We start from the raw sequence: 22,659 nt of genomic DNA, 5'->3' as shown, positions 1-22,659 counted from the left end.
GAATCTATTCGCTTATCTCTAACAGTAAACCAAATCTCACCTAAAGTGCCACACATACAGTGCCCCCTGTAGAAAATGCCACACATTGTGCCCCCTGTAGAAAATGCCGCACCTACTGGCCAATAGAATGAACCCTGAAACTACTTTCAGGAAATTCAATTATCTTTAGCCATAACCAATCTGAAATGATAATGTTTATTTTTCTTGGTACTGCTTGTCACTCCATGTATGGTGTCTTTGCCAAGTTCTTTACTGCAAGAAATTCTTCTAGGTGAGAATACCTCCATCATATAGCATAAGATAAAACATGATCAGAAATACAATATGGGTCCATAGAGTTCTATTGGCACACTGAAGTTTCCAGGTAAACTTCCAGGCGGCACCAGGTGTGACCGTTAGGTGTAAATCCGGGAATGGTGGGAATATTTGCTGTTCCAGCGGTTGGAAAAATCAGGAAAGAATCATGGGTGGCCAGGTGTGAATGGTGGGCACAGGGGGATTTAAATGCAGGCGGAGGCAAGGATCCTAAGAAATGCCCTAGGTGAAATTTTATCACATGCGTGAAGCGAAATAGGTGGCAGGAGGAGTAATCTTCTGTCAAATCAGTAAGGTAAGGCGACCAATCTGAGGAATAGATGTATATATGAAAAACTGCTCATATCGTAATTCCTGAATAAAGTTAACCCCATATGTGGAGCATCACTTTACAATTCCAGGCAATGGTTACAGATATATAGTGATGCTGCCTATTTGCATGAGAATCTGCAAGTCCACACTATAATATATTAAAAAAAATCTCAGCAAATCACAGAAATGTGCAAATCACTTCATTGCTCTCAGCTGAGGATCCTTTGTACAAAAGTTTCTTGGCTGTAGGAAAAGTGATGATGTGGCAGAATGAGGACCTGAACATATACTAGACACTATACTTATATACCATCTATACACTCACAAAACACAGATATATAGTATGGGACACTGGATGATAAACGAGAATAATACCTGACACTTTATAATAACTTTGCTGGTACTTACTAAATTAAGAAAACAAAATACTTCTTGCATTGGCCGGGAATCGAACCCGGGCCTCCCGCGTGGCAGGCGAGAATTCTACCACTGAACCACCAATGCTTAGATACAGAAGCTTCTTCATCACACTTTAAAAAGAAAGCAACAAATATTCTAGTTCTTCATAATATAAGAAGAATTCATTTTACAAACATTTTATAACAGATTGTGCCGGGACAGGTAAAAACTCTCACCTGAAGTGAATGGAAACACAGCCAGAAATAGTCATTGACTAACCACATTTATGTGATTTACATTAAACAACAAACTCTTTTCGTGATCACATGTGGCACAAATTTGAATATATCTGTTTATGACTATAATAAATGTCCATAAAGATACCCCAAAAAAAAAGTGAATTATTTTCTCCCTCAATTTTTTAAAATCTCCTCTTCTCCCCTCTTTTTTCTCTAATCTGTGAATAGAAGCTGTGACTGCGGCAGCCGCCATTTTGCCGATTTGTGCGCTGTGACCCCACACATTTTTCGGCTTTGGCGAATACAAAACATAATCATACCTCCCAACCGTCCCGGATTCAGCAGGACAGTCCCGGATTCAGGGCGGTGTCCCAATGTCACGGGTAGCCAGGGGTATGTCCCGCTGTGAACTGTATCTGCGTCCTCAGGATGCAAATACAGTTGAACCCAATGCTGCAGTGGGGAACGATCAGCACCCTGTTTCAGAATTAGTTCAGAGTGGGGGAGCAGAGGGAGCTCCTCCGCTCGCCGAGGACTGCATAGCAGGCGCTATTCCTTGCCACTCCGATCCCGGAAGCCCCTGCAGCGGTCGCGTGCTGTTCATCGGCCACAGATTTGATGCTAAATTGATCGGCACATGAAGAATGAGGCCAGACATTGGCTGCAGCAACATGTGAACAATGAACGGCACGTGACCACTGCAGGAGCTTTTGGGATAGGAGCGTTGAGGAACGGGGCCGATGTATTGGAGTACAGGCTCACAGACTTTCTATTGAACCCATACTCCCATACATTGGTTTCTGTCCCATGCAATTCAATGGCGCTATTCACACGTCAGGCCTATTCCAAACAGGAGCCACTATATGTGTCTGCACCCAGAAAATAATATAGACATGTACAAAAAAGTTCATTGCTCTCAGATGAGGATCCTTTGTAGAGAAGTTTCATGGCTTATATATATATATATATATATATATATATATATATATATATATATATATATATATATACATAGTAGGGGAAGGAGAATAATATATATATATATATATATATATATATACACACATAGTAGGGGAAGGAGCATAATATATATATATATATATATATATATATATATATATATACACATAGTAGTGGAAGGAGAATAATACCTTATAATAACATTACCTGCCCAAAATGGTGCAAGGAAACAAAATTTATTTTCTTGCATTGGCCGGGAATCGAACCCGGGCCTCCCGCGTGGCAGGCGAGAATTCTACCACTGAACCACCAATGGTAAGATACAAAAAAAAGGCTATTTCTCACTTTAAAAAGAAAGTCTCAAATATTCTAGTACTTGTTATTCTAGCAATGTTAGAAGAATTCATTTTCCAAACATTTTATAACAGACTGTGCGGGGACAGGTAAAACTCTCACCTGAATGAAAACACAACCAGAAATAGTCATGGACTAACCACATTTATGTGATTTACAGCAAACAACAAACGTCTTTTCATGGTCAGATGTGGCACAAATTTGAATATATCTGTCTATGACTATAATAAGAAAAAAAGAAAAATAATCCGCTTTCTCCATTACCTGACAAGCCCCACATTTTCCACATGCAATTCATGCTTACTACCCTCAAAATCAGAAGATGTGCCATCAGCTCAGAACTGGCAGAAACCAGTGGGTCCCAGGTACACCCATCTATTGTTCAGATAAGTCTGGCCAGAAGTGGTCTTCATGGAAAATTGTGGCCAAAAAGCCAAAATTTCAACATGGAAACAAGGCCAAGCAACTCAACCATGAACAAAAACATAGGAACTGGGGTGCAGAAAAATGGCAGCAGGTTATATGGACCGATGAGTCAAAATGTGAAATATTTGGCTTTAACAGAAGGCCGTTTGGTTGTCAAAGGCTGGAGAGCGGTATAATAATGAGTGTCTGCAGGCAACAGTGAAGAATGGTGGAGGGTCTTTACTGCATTTCAGCAGATGGAGTTGGTCAGAATTAATTGTGTCTGATTGGCTCCAAATGTATTCTGCAGCAGGACAACGACCCCAAACATACAGCCAATGTCATTAAGAACTACAGTATATTCAGCGTGAAGAAGAACAAGGAGCCCTGGAAGTGATAATATGGATCCCACAGAGCCCTCATCTCAACATCATCCAGTCTGTCTGGGATCACATGAAGAGACAGAAGGATTTGAGGAAGCGACATCCACAGAAGATCTGTGCTTAGTTCTCTAAGATGTTTGGAATAACTTCCCTGCAGAGTTCCTTCAAAAACTGTATGCAAGTACCTAGAAGAATTTATGCTGTTTTGAAGGCAAAGGGTGGTCACACCAAATATTAATTTTATTTAAATTTCTCTTCTGTTCATTCACTTTGTATTTTGTTCTTGATAAAAAGAACTATTAACACTTCTATATATGAAAGTATTCTTACTTTGCAGCATTTTTCTACAACTGCCTAAAACTTTTTCACAGTACTGTATATAAAGAGAGCCTGACACTGTACCACCAAAAGGAAGGTTTTAATTTGGGAATACTTTCTGCCCATATTACTGCCAATCATCTTATAACAGCTTGTAATTGGCTACAGCGGTCACATGGGACAAAACAAGGGCCGATAAGGGAGGGTAGTGATGGTATTTTTTAATTTTATTTTTTTAATCTCCTATTCTTCCCTTTACCTGCGCCGTGAAACCCAGAAAGTTTCAGATTTCCGCAAATACGAAACTTTCAAGAAATTCTGACTAAATTCGATTAGTTTAGAATCGATTTGCTAATTTCTAACAGTGAACAAAATCTCTCCTGAAGTGACTGGAAACACAACCAGAAAGTGACCCCATCGACTTTCATTACCTGCGATGCAGCGCAACACAGGAATTTATTGCCGTGCGAATAGTGCTGTGAAGAAAGTCGCCGTGTAGCCTGCGCCTTATGGTTATCTACAGCAAACAACCTCTTCATTTAAAGTAGGTTGTTTTGGGGTCACACGTGACAAAACAATTTTCGGGTCATATGAGAACATAAAATCCAGTGGCCCACATTTACTAGTCAGATTATGCCAGTTTTTGACTTGAGACAAATTTAAACAAAAATGTACGACCTCTCTCGTCAAATTTGAAAAGGCGCATCCAATCCGCATCCAATGCAAGTAAATTGGTCATTTTCTACCCAATTCACCTGCGCTGTGGATTTTAAAATCGGAAGCAAGCTCGATATTTCCTATAGAAAACCAACAGATCGCCGCCATTACATTACAATAGGTATATTCCGCGCGCAGATCCGCCCGCACACCCACAGCAGAAATTTGAGTGTCAGCCTTGGAAAATCCAATTTAGATTTACCTATGACAAATCGTGTACGTGTGAACATACCCTAAAGGTTTGCATCCTATGCTGACCAAAAACCTTGAATCACGACACCCCATCCAAACGCCGTAAATGATTTGTGGCCCCATGTGACTGTAATTATAGAACTAATTAAGATAGTTTTTCATGAGAAAGTAAATAAATTTTACGTTGGATAGGGATTAACCCCCTTTTATGTGGTGCCATATAGGGCCCATATAATACCATCGCATCGTGCCCACATAATACTGCCAGACAGTGGCCCAAATAACACTGTCCAATCAATAAACATGGGAATGTAGTATTCAGTGCAGTAGCATTTCCATAGGTTTAGGCCCTAAGTTTAGGATCGAGGGTGTAGGCCTTGGGGGACTAGGTCAGCAAGGCCAGTGGCGCCCCCTTCACTGGAGTTGAGTGATGCCCCCTGCTTTATTTTTTATGGCTAAAACGGCTTTTTTGTGTCTTTGCAATAACCATTAAAGCATTAAAGGGATTATCCGAGACTTTTACATTTATTTACTACGGCAAGGAAAGCTGTAAGATAATAAACTATCAGGTACTCACCTCTAAAATGCCACCTCCCACTCCCCCGCTTCCCAGTTCTAGCGCAGCCGGCGTAGTTCCTTGCCGCTCCGATCCCAGAAGCACCTGCAGCCACCACCTGCTGTTCATCAGCCTCAGCCAGTCCAGTCATTAGCTGCAGCGGCATGTGACCAATGAATGGGACGTTACCGCTGCAGGAGCTTCTGGGATCGGAGAGACGGGAAAAGGGGCCACTGCGCTGGAGTGAGGGGGAGGGGCGACTAACTTATTGCTTATTATTTTGTAGCATTCTCTGCTCTAGTAAAAAAAAAAAAAAAAAGTTCCGGATAATCACTTTAACATTCATTTGAAAACCGCTCTGATTTGCGTCAAAAGCACATGCCCCCGTGAATTTTTACACCGTGCCCAAACAGGAGACGCTATATGTGTCTGCACCCAGAAAATAATATAGAAATGTACAAATAAGTTCATTGCTCTCAGCTGAGGATCCTATGTACAGAAGTTTCTTGGCTGTAGGGAAAGTGATGATGTGGCAGAATGAGGATCTGACCATATACCATGCACAATACTTATATACCATCTATACACTCACAAAAGACAGATATATATATATATAGTATGGGAAGGAGAATAATACCTGACACATCATAATAACATTGTTGGTCCGAAATTAATTTACGGTAGGTTAACAAAAATATTTTTTGCATGGGCCGGGAATCAAACCCTTTCGTAATAAGAAACGTTGCCGAGATCCGCACGACAAAAACGACACGTTTACCAAGAGTCGCAGCAATTTTGTTAAGTACAGATAAAGCGCATAGATACCGTGGGGCAGATTTATTAAGACTGGCGTTTCATATGCCATTCTTCATAACTAATTTTCTGGCGTAACATGCGACACATTTATTAAGAGACGAACTATCAGGTACTTACCTCTAAGATGCCACCCACCCCCTTTCAGCACGGCAAACGCTATTCCTCACCTCTCCTATACCGAAAGCCCCTGCATCGGTCCCGTGCTGTTCATCGGCCTCAGGTCCCATGCACGCGACCGTAATTTTGATCCTCATTTACGGAATTGCAGATCAAAATACTGATCCATTCATTTTTATGGGCCACAAACACCTTCCTGTATATTTGCGGGTAAGTGTCCGTGCCGTAGAAATTAACCGCAAAAAACATGTCCTATTTTTTGATTCTGCGGACCGTGCTCCAATACTTTATAATGGAAGCACGACGCGGGTGACAGGCCGTGGCCGTCCGTGTCCGTAATCACCAACCGTGCACTCGGCTACGGCCATGTGCAGGGGGCCTCAGCTTTGATGCTGACATGAACGGCCAGTCATTGACTGCAGCGGCTTGTGAGCAACGAACGGCACGTGACCGCTGCAGGAGTTTCTGGGATTGCAGCGTTGAGGAACGGGGCCGCTGCGCTGGAGCGAGGGGGAAAGCGGTGAGTACCTGAGAGTTTATTTTTTGTAGCATTCTCTGTTCTAGTAATAAAAAATGTATTCTGCCAAATCACTACCCCATGTGACCAATCTGAGGAATCGAGGTAAATTAGAAAAAAATTCTCATATCGCAATTCCTGAATATAGTCATAATGTTAACCCCATAAGTGGAGCCTCCCTCTACAATTCCAGACAATGGTTACAGATGTATAGTGACGCTGCCTATTTGCATGAGGAGCTACAAGTCTACACTATATATATATATATATATATATATATATATATATATATATATATATATATATATATATATATATATATATATATATATATAGAGACGTATATATATAAATGTGTATATATATATATATAAGCAGATCACATAGAAATGTATAAATCACTTCATTGCTCTCAGCTGAGGATCCTTTGTACAGAAGTTTCTTTGCTGTAGGGAAAGTGATGATGTGGCAGAATGAGGACCTGAGAATATACCATACCTTTGTACCGTCTATACCCTCACAATACACACACATATATATGTATACAGTATATATAGTGTATGGGGCACTGGATGATGAAAGAGAATAATAGCTGGCACATTATAATAGCATTGCTCGTCCAAAATAAAGCAAAATTCTTCTTGCATTGGCCGGGAATCGAACCCGGGCCTCCCGCGTGGCAGGCGAGAATTCTACCACTGAACCACCAATGCTTAAATGCAGAAAGAAGGTCTGCAAACTTCTAAAAACGTTATTATGAGTTTTAAAACTTTGTTACTGGTAATATAATAAATTGATCTTCCAATTATTTTATAACAGAGGGTGAGGGTGCAGTGGAAAAGAAACCTCACCTGAAGGAAACACAACCAGAAATAGTCATTGACTAGATCCATTTATGTCATTCACAGTAAATAACCAATGTATTCTCGTGGTCACATGTGGCACTCATTTTAATATATCTGTCTATGACTATAATAAATGTTTATTAAGAATTTGACAGAAATTGCATCATCACACCCTGTTCACTCCCACGTTCCCTGGTGTGTGGTGGTCACACACATAAGATAAATGGCAGCTGAACTAGCTGAAATAGACATGACCGCGATCATCTAACTTCTATGGTGGTGTCCCCAGTGGCAGATGTCAAAATAGTAAAGTGTCGGGCATGTTGGATATCAACATGGAAGATCCTTTTGTTCTCATGAAAGAAATGTTTTGCACCCCCTTTCAAAATCACACCTACCAATGATCCCAGATCCAGCGGTACAGTCCGGATTCCTGTGGCATGTCCCGGTTTAAACTGTATCTGTGTTCTTAGGACGCAGATACAGTTTAATCCAATAAAGGAGGAGGGAGCTGTCAACTCCCTGCTCCACTATTGACTATGCAACACCGGCCGTGAGCAGCTCAGCACAGAGAGGCCCAGTGCAGTGACATCATCGCGTATGTCTGTGCCGATCCACACACTGCACAGACTAGAGGAGCAGGGGGATCTCCTCCACTTGTCAAGGGAATGGGGCTAGCTGAGTATTTACTTTATTATTTTTTTCTATACACTTTGGGGGCATTAAACTGGATATGGGGGTCAGCTGTGAGGAAATTAAACTGTGTGGGGGGCACTATAGGGGCATTGAACTGTATGGGTGCAGCTATGAGGGCAATTAACTGTGTAAGGGCAGCTGTGGGGGCATTCAGCTGTGTCGGGTGCACTATATGGGCATTAAATTGTTTGGGGCAGCTATAGGGGCATTATACTGTGTGGGGACAGCTATGGAGCCATTATACATTGTGGGGGCACTATAGGGCATTATACTGTGTGGGGACAGCTATGGATCCATTATACATTGTGGGGGCACTATAGGGCATTATACTGTATGATGGGCACTATGGGAGCATTATACTCTGTGGGAGGCACTAAGAGGTCATTATACTGTGTGATGGGCACTATGGGGGCATTATACTGTATGATGGGCACTATGGGAGCATTATATTCTGTGGGTGGCACTAAGAGGTCATTATACTGTGTGATGGGCTCTATGGAGGCATTATACCATGTAATGGACACTATGGGATCATTATACTGTGCGATGGGCACTATCAGGGCATTGAACTGTTTGATGGGCACTATGGAGGCATATGACTCTGTGGGGGGCACTATGGGACATTATTCTGTGTGGGGGCAGTTATGGGGGAATTATACTGTGTTAGTGGCAGCGATGGGGCATTATACTTTGTAGGGGCAGTTATGGGGGCATTAAACTATGTGGAGGGCTCTATAGGGATATTATACTGTGGAGAGGCACTATGGGAGCAAGATACTGTGTGGGCTAAACTGGGTGTGTATGGGCGGGGATTGGACAGGGTTAGAGGCGTGGCTTAATGGGGAAATTTGCTACGCCGTGCTTCGCGTGCCGCATCAGTTGTCCCTCTTTACTCTACTTCAAAGTTGGAAGGTATGCTAACATATATATAGAAATAAAATAATCTTAGTACACATGACAGGCTTTATTATTTTATTACTGAACCACCAATCCACTGAAACTTTCAAAGATTTCCAAAACATTTATAAACTCCAACACGAGTTTTATAAAAATCTTTTGGTAATGATGGAAGTTGAGCCTCCTTTACCCTATAACAGACAGTGTGGTTCCAGAGAGTTTGTCAATCTATTGCATTTCTTACAAGTGTTTTTTATTTTGTAACATTTTGAACATGTGGTTTTTTTCTGAGAAAAAAAATCGCCTTACCTAGAGCATGTCGCATTTTTAAAAAAGCTGAGCCTAAAACCGCTACTAAAACAGCACAAACCAAAACGCTTTAGATGTAGGCTTTCTCAAAGAGGCCGGAAACCAGGCAGACATGTTGTTTTACCACAAATCGCAGCGGTTTTCAAATTGACGGTCAATGACCGGATGTTTTTGCACAGGGCGCATCACTCCAGCAAGTGGAAGGGGGCGCTCCGCTGGCTCCCTTCCCCTGCCTGTTTCAGAAGCTTCCGGGCCCAGTCAGGCTCAGCAGTCGCCTATTCAACAGGGCGCTTCTTCGCTCAGTGCCGACGCTACCGCTGTAGCAGCCATAGCGGCTGCTCGCGGCGACGCCGGGCATAAGGGCGGTGGCGCCGCTAGCAGCCGCTGCAGCTGCTACAGCGGTAGTGGCGGCACTTCAGCAGAGCAGGGAGGTATCCATGGAAACTCCTGAAGCGAAATCCCCGTCCACAGCATTGCAGACGCTGTGACCGGGGATTCCACTCCAGGAGAAGCCAATGAAGTCACTGTCCATAAATGGAGACAGACGACAGAGAAATCAAGTGGAGCGCTCCAGGAGCGGAATCCCCGGCCACACGGGGATTCCGCTCCTTCAGGGTGCTACAGTGGCGCTATCTACAGGAAGGGGGGTACTATCTACAAGGGGGCTGTGGTCTGTGTGGCACTACCTACAAGGGGGTTGTGGGCTGTGTGGCACCCCTTTGGAGCTTTTTTTCCTGTGTCTTTTGCATTAGCTTCAATGGCTTAAGAAAAAACGCAAAAAAAAAAAAAAGGGTCAAACAACGCTGTCAGTTGCTGAAGAAATTTTAAGGCAGATTTGTGTGAACATACCATACGAGTGTAGTGCTTGTTTTTAGCCGTTTTCTGTCTCTCTCTAAACAATTTTTGGTAAGGGTGCCCTGAGGAAATTTTATTTTTCCAGTGTTGCCTCGAGTCCGAAAAGGTTGGAAAACTCTGTACTAGGCTACAGGATCACGCCGGCCGACTCAAGGATCCCGTCGTGGAGCAGCTCAGTTCGTCGCGGGAACAGGGCCTAGGTGAGTACAATTTTTGCTTTTGTTTTGGGGCACTGTCTACAAGGGGGAGGTGGGAGACTGTATGGCACTGTCTACAAGGGGGAGGTGGGGGGGGGCTGTATGGCACGATCTACAAGGAGGAGGAGGGGGATTATGGCACTGTCTACAGCAGGGGTCTCAAGCACGCGGCCCGCGGGCCGCATGCCGCCCCTGGGGCTGTCATCTGCGGCCCGCGGGACACAGAGCCGCTAGTATCGGCTCTGCTCCGAGACTCTGGAATTCCCTGACATCGCTGTCCACATATGAACAGTGATGTCTGGGGCTTCCCCAGAGCCGGAGTCCCGGGCAGAGCGCTAGTACAGCCTGTGCTCCGGGACTCTGTGGAATTCCCTGACATCGCTGCCCATATATGGACAGTGTGTCAGGGTCTTCCCCAGAGCGGAGTCCCGGGCAGAGCGCTAGTATCGGCTCTGCTCCGGGACTCTGTGGAATTCCCTGACATCGCTGCCCATATATGGACAGTGTATCAGGGTCTTCCCCAGAGCAGAGTCCCGTGCAGAGCGCTAGCACAGGCTCTGCTCCGGGACTCTGTGGAATTCCCTGACATCGCTGTCCATATATGGACAGTTTGTCAGGGTCTTCCCCAGAGTGGAGTCCCGGGCAGAGCACTAGTATAGGCTCTGCTCTGGGGAAGCCTCTGACATCGCTGTCCATACATCGACAATGATGTCAGGGGCTTCCCCAGAGCAGGAGTCCCAGTGATGTCAGGAGCACAGCTGGAGTCCCAGGAAGCGCCTACTAGTGCTCTGCCCGGGACTCCAGCTCTGGGGTTGCCCCTGACATCTCTGTCGATATATGGACAGTGATGTCAGGAGCAGAGCTGGAATCCCAGGCTGCACTCACAACTCTACTATTATATCATGTACTTTACTCCAGTCACATCCAGAGCTGCAGTCACCACTCTACTGTAACATGTTATACTCCAGTCACATCCAGAGCTGCACTCACAACTCTACTGTAACATCATGTACTATACTCCAGAGACATCCACAGCTGCACTCACAACTCTACTGCAAGATCAGTAGATGCAGATGCAAACATCTTGTCTTATACTCCAAACAAATCTAGAGCTCCAGTCACAACTCTACTATTATATAATGTGCTATACTCCAGTCACATACAGAGCTGCAGTCACAACTCTACTCCACAGTGGGCACTGCGGCAGCATCCACAGAGGGCACTGCGGCAGCATCCACCGAGGGCACTGCGGCAGCATCCACCGAGGGCACTGCGGCAGCATTAACCGAGGGCACTGCGGCAGCATCCACCGAGGGCACTGTGGCACTATCTAAAAAGGGGCTGCCCAATCTTGACATGTGTGTCTGCCAAACGCTGCTTACTGAGCCGCCGGACTGCATTTAGCGACACTTAAACTGGAAAGCTGGATTGTTGAAATAAGCACGTGGAGAAATATCTCAAATTTTAAACCTAGCGCTATTATTATAGTAATGTAGTATTATTATTATTATTATTATTATTCTAGTAATATAGTGTTATAGTAGTTTAAATAACTAATTGATTAATAATAATTTTGTATTGTATCAAATTTGAAAGTAATGCGGCCCGTCAACTTCCCATTTTTTCTATATGCGGCCCACTTACCCTGCCGAGTTTGAGACCCCTGGTCTACAGGGAGGCTGTATGGCAAAATCTACACTATGCTGTGTGGGGGCCACTAAGCGGATATTTTATTGTGCAGGGGTACTACAGGGGGCATAATACTGTGGTCACATTTAGAGGACAAAATACTGTGTCCTTGAAGGGGTTGTAATATATTATATTTTGAAATATTATTATTATACTGTATGGGGGCACTAAAGAGGCATTATAATTTTTTTATGGGGCATTTTTTTAATGATGGGGTTGGGGCGCCAAAAGATCATTTCGCATGGGGCGCCATGTATCCTAATTCCGGCCCTGACTACATGTGAACTTATTATTCCGTCGTTCACAATTCCTTCTGACTCCACCAGCTTGTATGTGTTTTCAATGTGGAGAAAGGAATAAGCCACTGCCAGACACCACTCGAGGCTGTTTATCTCCAGCAGTAAGAGAGGATTGACCATGTTGGAATCCAACATGCCCGATCCCTCTTTCCCCTCCAGGTGATTGAAAGACTCCATATATATTAAATACGGCTGAAATCGGTGGGTTCGGCTGACTTTTATCTAATTTGTATGGCCACCTTTAGTCTTCTGTTATTGACAACACCACCCCCCAGACACTTGGTAATAAACCTTATACAATGACTAGTGTGCTGAGGAGTGTGTCAGGCGTATCTGTGAATTGTGTCTCTCTCACTTCTTCGCTCTTGTCACACCTCACCAGACTTCCCCGGAGTGGGACCTAAACAAATGGTGATGGGAACTCCATGGGGACTGCAAGTGAAAGTGTCTACAACCATTCAACCACCATTGTTAGTGCTCAGTCTCTTGGATGGAAAAACATGACCAATGAAGAATTTGAATTGTTTGTTTCAACCAGTAATTATCTGATGTCAATGCAACTTGTGTCATGAAGTGTGTCTGAGAAGTCCTGACTTCACCTTCAGGATAGAGAAACCTTTGATCTCTTGCAAAAATCCCCCAGAGGTGACACCCTGTCACGTTTTCCATCCCTCCCACGAGTGACTTGTCATCTCTTTAGTTACCCCAAAAGCTACCATCCATGACTACCCCATTAAGGCTTCGTTCGCATCTGCGTCGGGACTCCGTTAATGGGTTCCGTCGCAGCTTTCCGTCAGGGGAACCCATGAACGGACTCCAAACTGAAACAAACGGAAACCATAGGCTTCCGTTTTCATTACCATTGATTTCAATGGTGATGGATCCGATGCAAATGATTTCCGTTTGACACCCTTGTTTAACGGAATAAATAGCGCAGTCGACTATGGTATTGATTCCGTCAAAACAAGGGAACCCTTAAACAACGGTGACAAACAGAAACCATTTGCACCGGATCCATCACCATTAAAATCAATGGTGATGCAAACGGAAACCTATGGTTTCAGTTTGGACTCCGTTCATGGGTTCCCCTGACGGAAAGCTCCAACGTAATGTCGGAACGATGCCCTGACGCAGATGGGAACAAAGCCTAACATGCACATTCAAGTCAATGTGGGGGTAGGGGCCCTAATCGCCTGTCAGATATAAGTATCACTGCTTATCTCGGTGGAAACAATAGGGTAATACAGGTAAAAACCCAACCAGACAGATCCGTGTTTCCCACTGCTGAGAGTAGACATTGGGGGGATTGTCTTTTAACCCCCATGGACATTCTTTTTTTTTTTTTTTTCTTTATCAAAGATTTTTATTTTGAAAATATAACAATACAGAAACATTTCACGGTTCGTGCAAAAAAAAAGAAATTTGCACGCAGTGCAATACATTTAAATGAAGTATCATAGTGTAACAACAGAATGCATATATATACATGTATAAGAACAACAGTAAGAGGTAGCCTCCCACCTATCAGAATTGAGTGATAAGAGAGATATAACGGCAATAACTGTACCATGTTCGCATCAAAACCGTGCAATAGTCAGGGAGACCGCCCCCCCAGTAAAGTGAAAAGTGACACATATAAGAGCACTTTTGAATATATGGACACACAACACATAACACCAGACAACAAAGGGGAAACACATACAGACAAAGCGCCTCCGGTAGGTAATATAATTTGTTCAGAACATTCCATCCAGCCAGAGAGGCAAATCAGCACCATCCCGGAATCCAGACCAAACCATCCAAGTTTGGACGAAGAGCCCTGGTTAGTCCCAATCAGCGGACAGCAACTCCTCCATCCTCATAATCCCGTTCACCTCCGTTACCCATTCCGCCAGGGACGGTACAGTATGCGACTTCCAGTGACGAGGTATCACCGTTCTCGCTGCGGTCAAGAAATGTTGAAATATCCCCTTTTTGAGGTGTGGGAGTGATCCAGGAACCATAGAAAGCAAGCCTATGGAAGCCGAGGTCGGAACCTCAGTATGGAAAAGCTTGTTGCCTAGATCAAAAATCTTTCCCCAAAAGGGACGTAGAATGGGACAGTCCCACCAAATATGCAACATAGTTCCAGGAGCCCACCCACACCTCCAACAATCAGCAGACACATCAGGGTATAGCCTATGTAACAAGGTCGGACAACGGTACCACCTGGTAAGTATTTTGTAATTCTTTTCCTGGGCAAAACAAGACATCGGTAACTTATGGGCTAGAAAGAAGGCGGTGCCCCATTCCTCTTCAGAGTGTCTAACCCCCATTTCCTCGTCCCATGCGGCAGTGAAGGATAATTGAGAAAAAGAAAATTTTGCCAGGATGATCCCATGTAGGTGGGACAACACTTGAGAAGGGGCTGTGGGCAAGGACAAGTAGAGTTCCAGAGGAGTCTTATCTTGTAGTAATACCAGACAGTCACCCATGGAGGAGAGATAGGACCGCAACTGCAAATAGGACCAACAAGTTGACCGCCTCCCCGGGCAGGCAGCAGATACATCAGTCATTGGCAATATGGCACCGTCTGGAGTAAGAGTCTCAGACAAACATCCACCATTTCCTCTCTCCCAACAGAGGAATGTATCAACACCCTCCGCCGGAGGGAAAGAAGGATTATCAAATAGAGGAGTCAAGGGACCCGGGTGATGGACAAGGCCCGTAGTACCCAGTATCCGTTCCCATACCATGAGAAACTGACGTGTGAGGAAAGGTAGAGAGAGAGTTTGTCTCTGAAGGACTGATAGCCACGGCAGAGAGGACAATGCAAGAGGAGACATAGCCTTTTCAATGCGCCCCCATTGCTTACCTGTTTCCGAACGGAACCAATCCACTACTCTCATAATTATCGCTGCTTGATGGTATCGTTTAAAGTCTGGGAGACCCGCGCCCCCGTCTATTTTTGGCCGGATAAGGACAGCAAACCGGATACGAGGCTTAGAGGAGCCCCACACAAACTTGGTTATGGCCCTATGTAAAGCCTGGAAAAAACTGGATGGTACAGCAATAGGGACGGTCTGGAAGATATATAGAAATTTGGGCAAGATATCCATTTTAACCGCATTGATACGCCCAAACCACGACATGCGGTTCCCACCGTATTCCGCCAAGTCCTTCATGGTACGCTGTAGAATGGGCGTATAATTCAGATCATACAAATCCGACTGTTGTGTGGGGACATGTACCCCTAGGTATTTTAAAGATGTAGGTTGCCACCTGAACGGAAAAACCTGAGCGAGATGGGCAGCTAGAGGGTGATCCAAAGAGATATTCAAGGCCTCCGATTTAGAGTAATTGACTTTAAAGAGGCTCTGTCACCAGATTTTGCAACCCCTATCTGCTATTGCAGCAGATAGGCGCTGCAATGTAGATTACAGTAACGTTTTTATTTTTAAAAAACGAGCATTTTTGGCCAAGTTATGACCATTTTTGTATTTATGCAAATGAGGCTTGCAAAAGTCCAAGTGGGCGTGTTTAAAGTAAAAGTCCAAGTGGGCGTGTATTATGTGCGTACATCGGGGCGTTTTTACTACTTTTACTAGCTGGGCGTTCTGACGAGAAGTATCATCCACTTCTCTTCACAACGCCCAGCTTCTGGCAGTGCAGACACAGCGTGTTCTCGAGAGATCACGCTGTGACGTCACTCACTTCCTGCCCCAGGTCCTGCATCGTGTCGGCCACATCGGCACCAGAGGCTACAGTTGATTCTGCAGCAGCATCAGCGTTTGCAGGTAAGTCGATGTAGCTACTTACCTGCAAACGCTGATGCTGCTGCAGAATCATCTGTAGCCTCTGGTGCCGATGTGTCCTCGCTCGTCTGACACGATGCAGGACCTGTGAGTGACGTCACAGCGTGATCTGGCAGAAGCTGGGCGTTCTGAAGAGAAGTGGATGATACTTCTCGTCAGAACGCCCAGCTAGTAAAAGTAGTAAAAACGCCCCGATGTACGCACATAATACACGTCCACTTGGACTTTTTACTTTAAACACGCCCACTTGGACTTTTGCAATCCTCATTTGCATAAATACAAAAATGGTCATAACTTGGCCAAAAATGCTCGTTTTTTAAAAATAAAAACGTTACTGTAATCTACATTGCAGCGCCGATCTGCTGCAATAGGAGATAGGCGTTGCAAAATCTGGTGACAGAGCCTCTTTAAAGTTACTTAAATGACCAAAGCACTCAAACTCCTCCGTCAAAGATGGCAAAGAAATCATGGGAGTTGTAATGTATACCAGGAGGTCATCTGCGTATAACGCCAATTTATGATGCTGTGAGCCAACGCGTATACCATTAATATTAGGGTTGTTCCGCAGTGCCACGGCCAGGTGTTCCATGACCAGAACATACAAAAGAGGCGAAAGTGGGCACCCCTGTCTCGTGCCATTAGCAATAGACAGAGGATCAGATAATAGTCCGTTGACACGAACTCGAGCAGTAGGCCTTTGGTACAAGGCCATTATCCTATCCACTGTGGTGGTACCAAGGCCAACCTGCGTCAGGACACTGCGGAGGAACACCCAGTGCACTCTATCAAAAGCCTTTTCGGCATCTATCGAGAGTAAGCACATCGGTATCTTACGGGTTTGGCAGTATGACGTCAAAAGGAGAGTTTTGTTCGTGTTATCCCGCGCTTCCCGACCACACACAAACCCCATCTTTGCGAAAAGCTTCACATCTACATTGATTAGCGATATGGGCCTGAAGTTTGCGCACACCATTGGATCCTTGCCTGGTTTTGGTAGGAGAGTTATATGAGCCTCGAGGGATTGAGGCGCAAAGGGACACGAGGAGGACACCGAATTAAAAACTTTCGTCAGAAAAGGAGTCAATTGATCTTTAAATGCCTTATAAAATTTATTATTAAACCCATCGGGCTCCGGGCTCTTGCCCAAGGGTGACTCTCCAATAGCATGCTCCACTTCGGCTTCCAAAAAATCCTCCTCAAGCTCCAAAGCCACCCCCTCCTCCAAGGTCGGCAACGCAGTATCATGAACATAACGGTCGATTTTATCCCGTAACGCCTCCGCCTGCATATCATGAAATTGGCCTTTAATATTGTAATAGTAATAGTGTTTAAAGCAGTCAGTAATACCAACCGGGTCATGAACCTCACCGCCCGAGGGAGATGAAATTTTAGGGATATATGACGCTTGTGTGCGGGGATGCAGCATCCGTGCCAGAGACCTACCGCATTTATCCGCATGTTCGTAGGAGTGCTTACGCATCCGATCCCTGAACCAAGCGTGAGACTGGTCTATCAAAGAACGCAAGGATTCTCTCGCTGTAGTGAGCTCCGCAAAAATCTGTGAGGATGGAACCTGTTTATGACAGGATTCCAGATCCCGTATCTGAATCAAGAGACGTGCAATAGCAAACCCCTTTTCGTGCTTCAATCGTGCCCCATTTTGTATTAGTACCCCTCGAATGACACACTTCAGTGCCTCCCACTGGAGTGGCAAGGGAGTAGCTTCATGTTCATGAACCTCAAAGAAACCGGTAAGTGAATCTTTAATGGCCGCCATGCATACTGCATCCCGTAACAAATTGTCATTACGTTTCCAGGATTGGAAATTAGGCAACAAGTTAGGAAATGTGAGATTCAGAAACACAGGGGCATGATCCGACCAAACCATAGGGCCCACATCAGAGGTAGGATGCCAGGTAAGCAAGTGGTGGCTAATCAAAAAAGCGTCTATCCTACTGTACATGTTATGCAGTGGTGAGAAATAAGTGTATTCTCTTACCTGAGGGTGTAGAATCCTCCACACGTCAATCAACTGCATGGAGTGCATCACAGTTTTCAGTGCCCCCAAATGCGACTTAGGGACAACAGACCTGCCCAAGGAGGTGTCAAGTCTGGAATCGAAAGTCTGATTAAAATCACCTCCAACAATTAAAACGCCCTCAGTGAACTCCTCCAATTTCCTTAAATACAATCGGCCCACTCGTGCCTGGTCCTTATTGGGGAGGTACATATTAGCCAGAGTAAAGATCTTATTACGTATGGATAGCTTGAGAAAAACATATCGACCATCCGGGTCAACCAGAACATCAATAATTTTATGAGAGAGTGAATACATATACTGGCACCCTTGGACTTGGATTCCGGGTTGGTACTGTGGAACCAGGCCGGAAAATATCGATTTGTGAACTGTGGCGTATGGCCCGTCTGAAAGTGGGTCTCTTGTAGGAACAAAATATGTACCCGCTCTTTATGCATGTTATATAAAATTTGTGAGCGTTTTTCTGGGACATTAAGCCCCCTAGCATTAAAGGTACAAACCTTCAATTGTGCCATCGCCACCTCTCACTGAAGGAACTCGTAGAGCAATGCACTAAGCAGAGGCGAGACGAACAGCAACATGACAAACAAGGAAGGGAGACACGACAACAAAGACAAACAGACAGGTGAAATAATCACCCACTCCTTGAGCTACTCAAGGAGAAACAATCCAATATACACCGGATATAACCAGTGAGTCCCTAAGAGGAGAAGTGTCAGGACAAGGTCTAGCCAGCGCCCCGCACCCCCCAACCCAGTGCAAATATCACACATCTTAGAACCAAAACATAAAAGGAAAGAGAATCAAGGCCATTAGCTCAATATCACGAGAAAAATGAAGTAATGGCCGATATTAGGTCAGGATCGAACAGAGATGCCAGCATAACAATACATTCCTGGAAATTTACACAGTTACCGCACGAGTATACAGGCATGTAATTAGTAAAAACGTAGATAATCACATAACATACATAGTGCAGTAGGACTGGCAGCTGAGGAACATTAATTAATCACGGGCAAATGGCCAATCTGATCACCTGCAGCCCCTGCCCAGAGCGAAAGAACCAGTATAACGGAGTATTACATGAAACACATCAGACTTTCGCCTCCCAAGATATAAGCAGTAGCAATTGAACTTAACAGGCCTAAGCCGAATGCTGGCCTACAAAAAAAAAACAAAAAAAAAAAACATCCAGACGAAATCACAGCGGATCAGCACGTCGCCCACCAGGACGACCCATAGGAGAAGCGGGAGAACGACCACGCCGGCGTGGCCTTGGATGCTGTGGTGGTAGAGGAACATACGGCCAATCAGGCAAGGAAACTCTCGGCACCTGTAGGGCACCTGTAGGGCACAGAAGTCCAGGACATCTCCTGGGTCTCGAACACTCAGCAATGTCCCGTCCCTGCGAACCTGCAGCTGGAAGGGGTGACCCCAGGAATGGGAGATCTCATGCTCTCTCAGCACAACCAGTAAAGGACGAAGCACTCGGCGTTTGTCCAGGGTCATCTTGGACAAATCGGATAACAACTGGATCTTGACCCCTTGTAATAAGACTTCACCTTTATCTCGGGCCTTCCTCATGATCTGCTCCTTTAGAGAGAAAAAATTGACACGGCATAGCACATCACTAGGCCTATCAGGATCCGGGTTACGAGGGCCAAGAGTCCTGTGAGCCCTATCCAGCTCCAATGGATCATCAGCAGGACGCTCCAGCAGGGAGATAAACAAGGACTGTAAGACAGGTATGAGTTGCCCCGAAGATATATCCTCAGGAATACCCCGGAGCCGAATATTGTTACGGCGATTCCGATTCTCATGATCTTCAGCCAGGTTAAATAGAGCATGAATCTGCTGGGAGTGATGATCCAGCCGTTCTGCATGAGAGACTTGCTGCTGTGTAACAGTGGAAACGTCGCCTTCTATGCGCTGAACTTGATCGGACAATTGAGAGACATTAGTCGTAAGAGCCTGTATCTCAGATTTATAGGTCATCTCAAGACGATTCACATAACGCTCCATGTCCTGTTTAGTGGGCAATGTGGCGAGCTGTTGTCTCAGGCCCTGTAAATCATCTCCCATGCTAGCAGAGCCGACACTGTGGGGAGAGGAATGTAGATCCAAATCCCGAGGAGAAGCAGGCATCGATGCAGACCCCATCATGCCAGAGGATGAGGAAGGAGAGACCCGGGTGCCATGACTAACACCACGTGGCGAGCAGGATGGAGCGGGAAGCGCCATGACAGTTCCAGAAGGACCCATCTCCACCCCCGCCTGCAGGGAAGGAAACGGACTCAGGGAGCCAGAGACCGAAGAGGGGGTACTGTTGGTACCTGATGCTGCAGCGGCAACCCCCGAAGAATACTCCTCTGCAAGCGAGAATCCTGTTCCAGTTTGTCTCCCCTCCAGCGGCGCCATCTTGGGAGACGGCTCGGCAGCAGCGTCGGTGAGGAATCTTTGAATGGAGCCGGCTGAAGACATCTGCCTCGTACAGTATGGAGTCCCCGTGGTTGCCTTAGATTTCCTGACCATTAGGTAGGTTCAAGTGTGTATTTTTAGTATGCTTATGAGCGGGTTATGGAAGTGCAGGAACGGAGCTCTCAAGCAGCACGTCTGGTCAGCGCTATGTCCAAGCCACGCCCCTCCATGGACATTCTTTACATCCTATCGAAACTGACTAAACTGCAATTTCCCACAAATTTTTAGTTACTCAACATTTTTGTAGATTTATACTGTGAAATATGTAGCTCAGGAATTCTTCCAAAAAATAATACTTGGTTGTATAGTAAAGCTAGCCATGCACATTAGATAAAAGTCGGCCAATTGTCACCAATTTCAGCCGGATGGAATGACTTTGCAACGCTTATGGGGTTCTCTCAAATCTCCCCGACAGCAGATGTTAGGGAGGGGGATCGAATATTTTGGATTTCACCATGCCGATCCTTTGTTTCCATGGGAGATAAGCCACCGGCAGAGGAGTCTGGCAGCGACTTGTTTCCCTCTCCCTATTGAAACCACATGGATGGGGTTATAATGGGAGTAATAGTTGTCGGACGACAGATATCTCTTGTGAATGGGCAGTTTATAGGCTAGAAAGCTGCTAATATGGCAGAACTCACCTTTCATTGTACAGTGCATTTATTGAGGAACATGGCTGACGAGTATCCACCACTGGATCACCAGTGGTCACATTTACTCCAGGTTTTTGAAATCTTCAAAATCTTGTTGCATTCATCAATCTTATGCGCTTCTCAGATTAATCTTATTTAGTTCTCAAACTATTGTGTCATACAGAAAAGTAAAACTCTAGCTGGACAGAATTTTGGTGGAACCAGCCAACTATCTAATGTTTATGGGGGGGTCCCAGATGTTGGAGCTGAATGTGCAGTTATATAGAGAATTAATCAGGAACGAGCATTGGATCGACAGCTATCTATGGCTACCTTAAGTTGACGCACAAACTTCCGTGTCAAGCTGGAAATGTGCAGGTTGACTTTGGTGGTTCCCTGCTTCTCTACAAGACACTATTCAGATACATAGCGGAAGAAGATGAGCTTTGAAAGGTTATTTTTTTTAACCTAAAAATAAAAATCCAATCGTTTTTGACCAGTTTAAAACGAAGTAAAGTGTGATAAGACCAAAGTACTGAATTTTACCTTCATTGGCTGGATTTCATTGAGTGCAATAAAGTCCCCTCAGATGGCTTTTGGTGGATCCTGAATTTTGAGTTTATGATCTACTATGTATGAAGTTCTGACAGGCCACCATGTTGGATTTAGGTGGCCTATTATTCTGTTTTCCTCAAGATAAGACGTAAAAGTGCATGACGTTGAGGGAACCGAGTGTGATCGCTGGTGGCCAAAACAATGGAGCAACATGTGAAGGTGACCTTAGTCGTAGGATTTTTCCTAACAATCCCATCACAAACAATGATGGGAAACGATAATCATTATATCTAGGATTCGTGTTGATCCTTTTTGTGCCTTTTGTTACTAAAAGTATAGCTTGAACCTCCTGGGTCCCACTGCAAAATCTGTAATTGGGCCCTCCATCTACCATTTATAATACTGGTGTCTTTTTATAAGGTAAAGGGTCCTTTTAGCCCCCTCAACCATCCGTGCTCAGGTGCGAATACTTCTTCTGCACCCCCTATATCTACGTTCATTTTTGTGCCATGTATTTGAGGGTTGTCAATGATGGTTGCTTTATGTTTGTTGTTGACTCTGGGTCAATGTTGAAGGATCTTCAATATGATTCATGTTCTTACCAAAAATCAATGTGGTTATGGGACAACTGGTTATTCTAAAACCATGAGAACGACAATGTATTTGTTGTCCAAGGCATACAAGAGCTGAGGATAAGCGGTTTCTCTTCATGATGAAATTTAAGATACAAACCACCACCATTTACTGATGTAAATAACTAGATTATAAACTCTCA

At 44.8% G+C, this 22,659-nt stretch overlaps 3 non-coding genes across 3 annotated transcripts; all 3 read right to left on the bottom strand.

The window, feature by feature from the left end:
* Window positions 1-1,060: 1,060 nt before the first annotated feature.
* Window positions 1,061-1,131, bottom strand: TRNAG-GCC (transfer RNA glycine (anticodon GCC)). The gene has a single exon. It is a non-coding gene; the product is annotated as a tRNA-Gly (tRNA).
* A 1,339-nt stretch (window positions 1,132-2,470) lies between these two features.
* Window positions 2,471-2,541, bottom strand: TRNAG-GCC (transfer RNA glycine (anticodon GCC)). Its single transcript has one exon. It is a non-coding gene; the product is annotated as a tRNA-Gly (tRNA).
* A 4,701-nt stretch (window positions 2,542-7,242) lies between these two features.
* TRNAG-GCC (transfer RNA glycine (anticodon GCC)) lies at window positions 7,243-7,313 on the bottom strand. The gene has a single exon. It is a non-coding gene; the product is annotated as a tRNA-Gly (tRNA).
* Between the last annotated feature and the right edge of the window lie 15,346 nt (window positions 7,314-22,659).

The sequence above is a fragment of the Rhinoderma darwinii genome, chromosome 3 (genome assembly GCF_050947455.1).
Source record: "Rhinoderma darwinii isolate aRhiDar2 chromosome 3, aRhiDar2.hap1, whole genome shotgun sequence".
Lineage (NCBI taxonomy): Eukaryota > Metazoa > Chordata > Amphibia > Anura > Rhinodermatidae > Rhinoderma > Rhinoderma darwinii.
The sequence above is the reverse complement of the archived record's forward strand: the minus strand, read 5'-3'. Positions and strand labels throughout refer to the sequence as shown.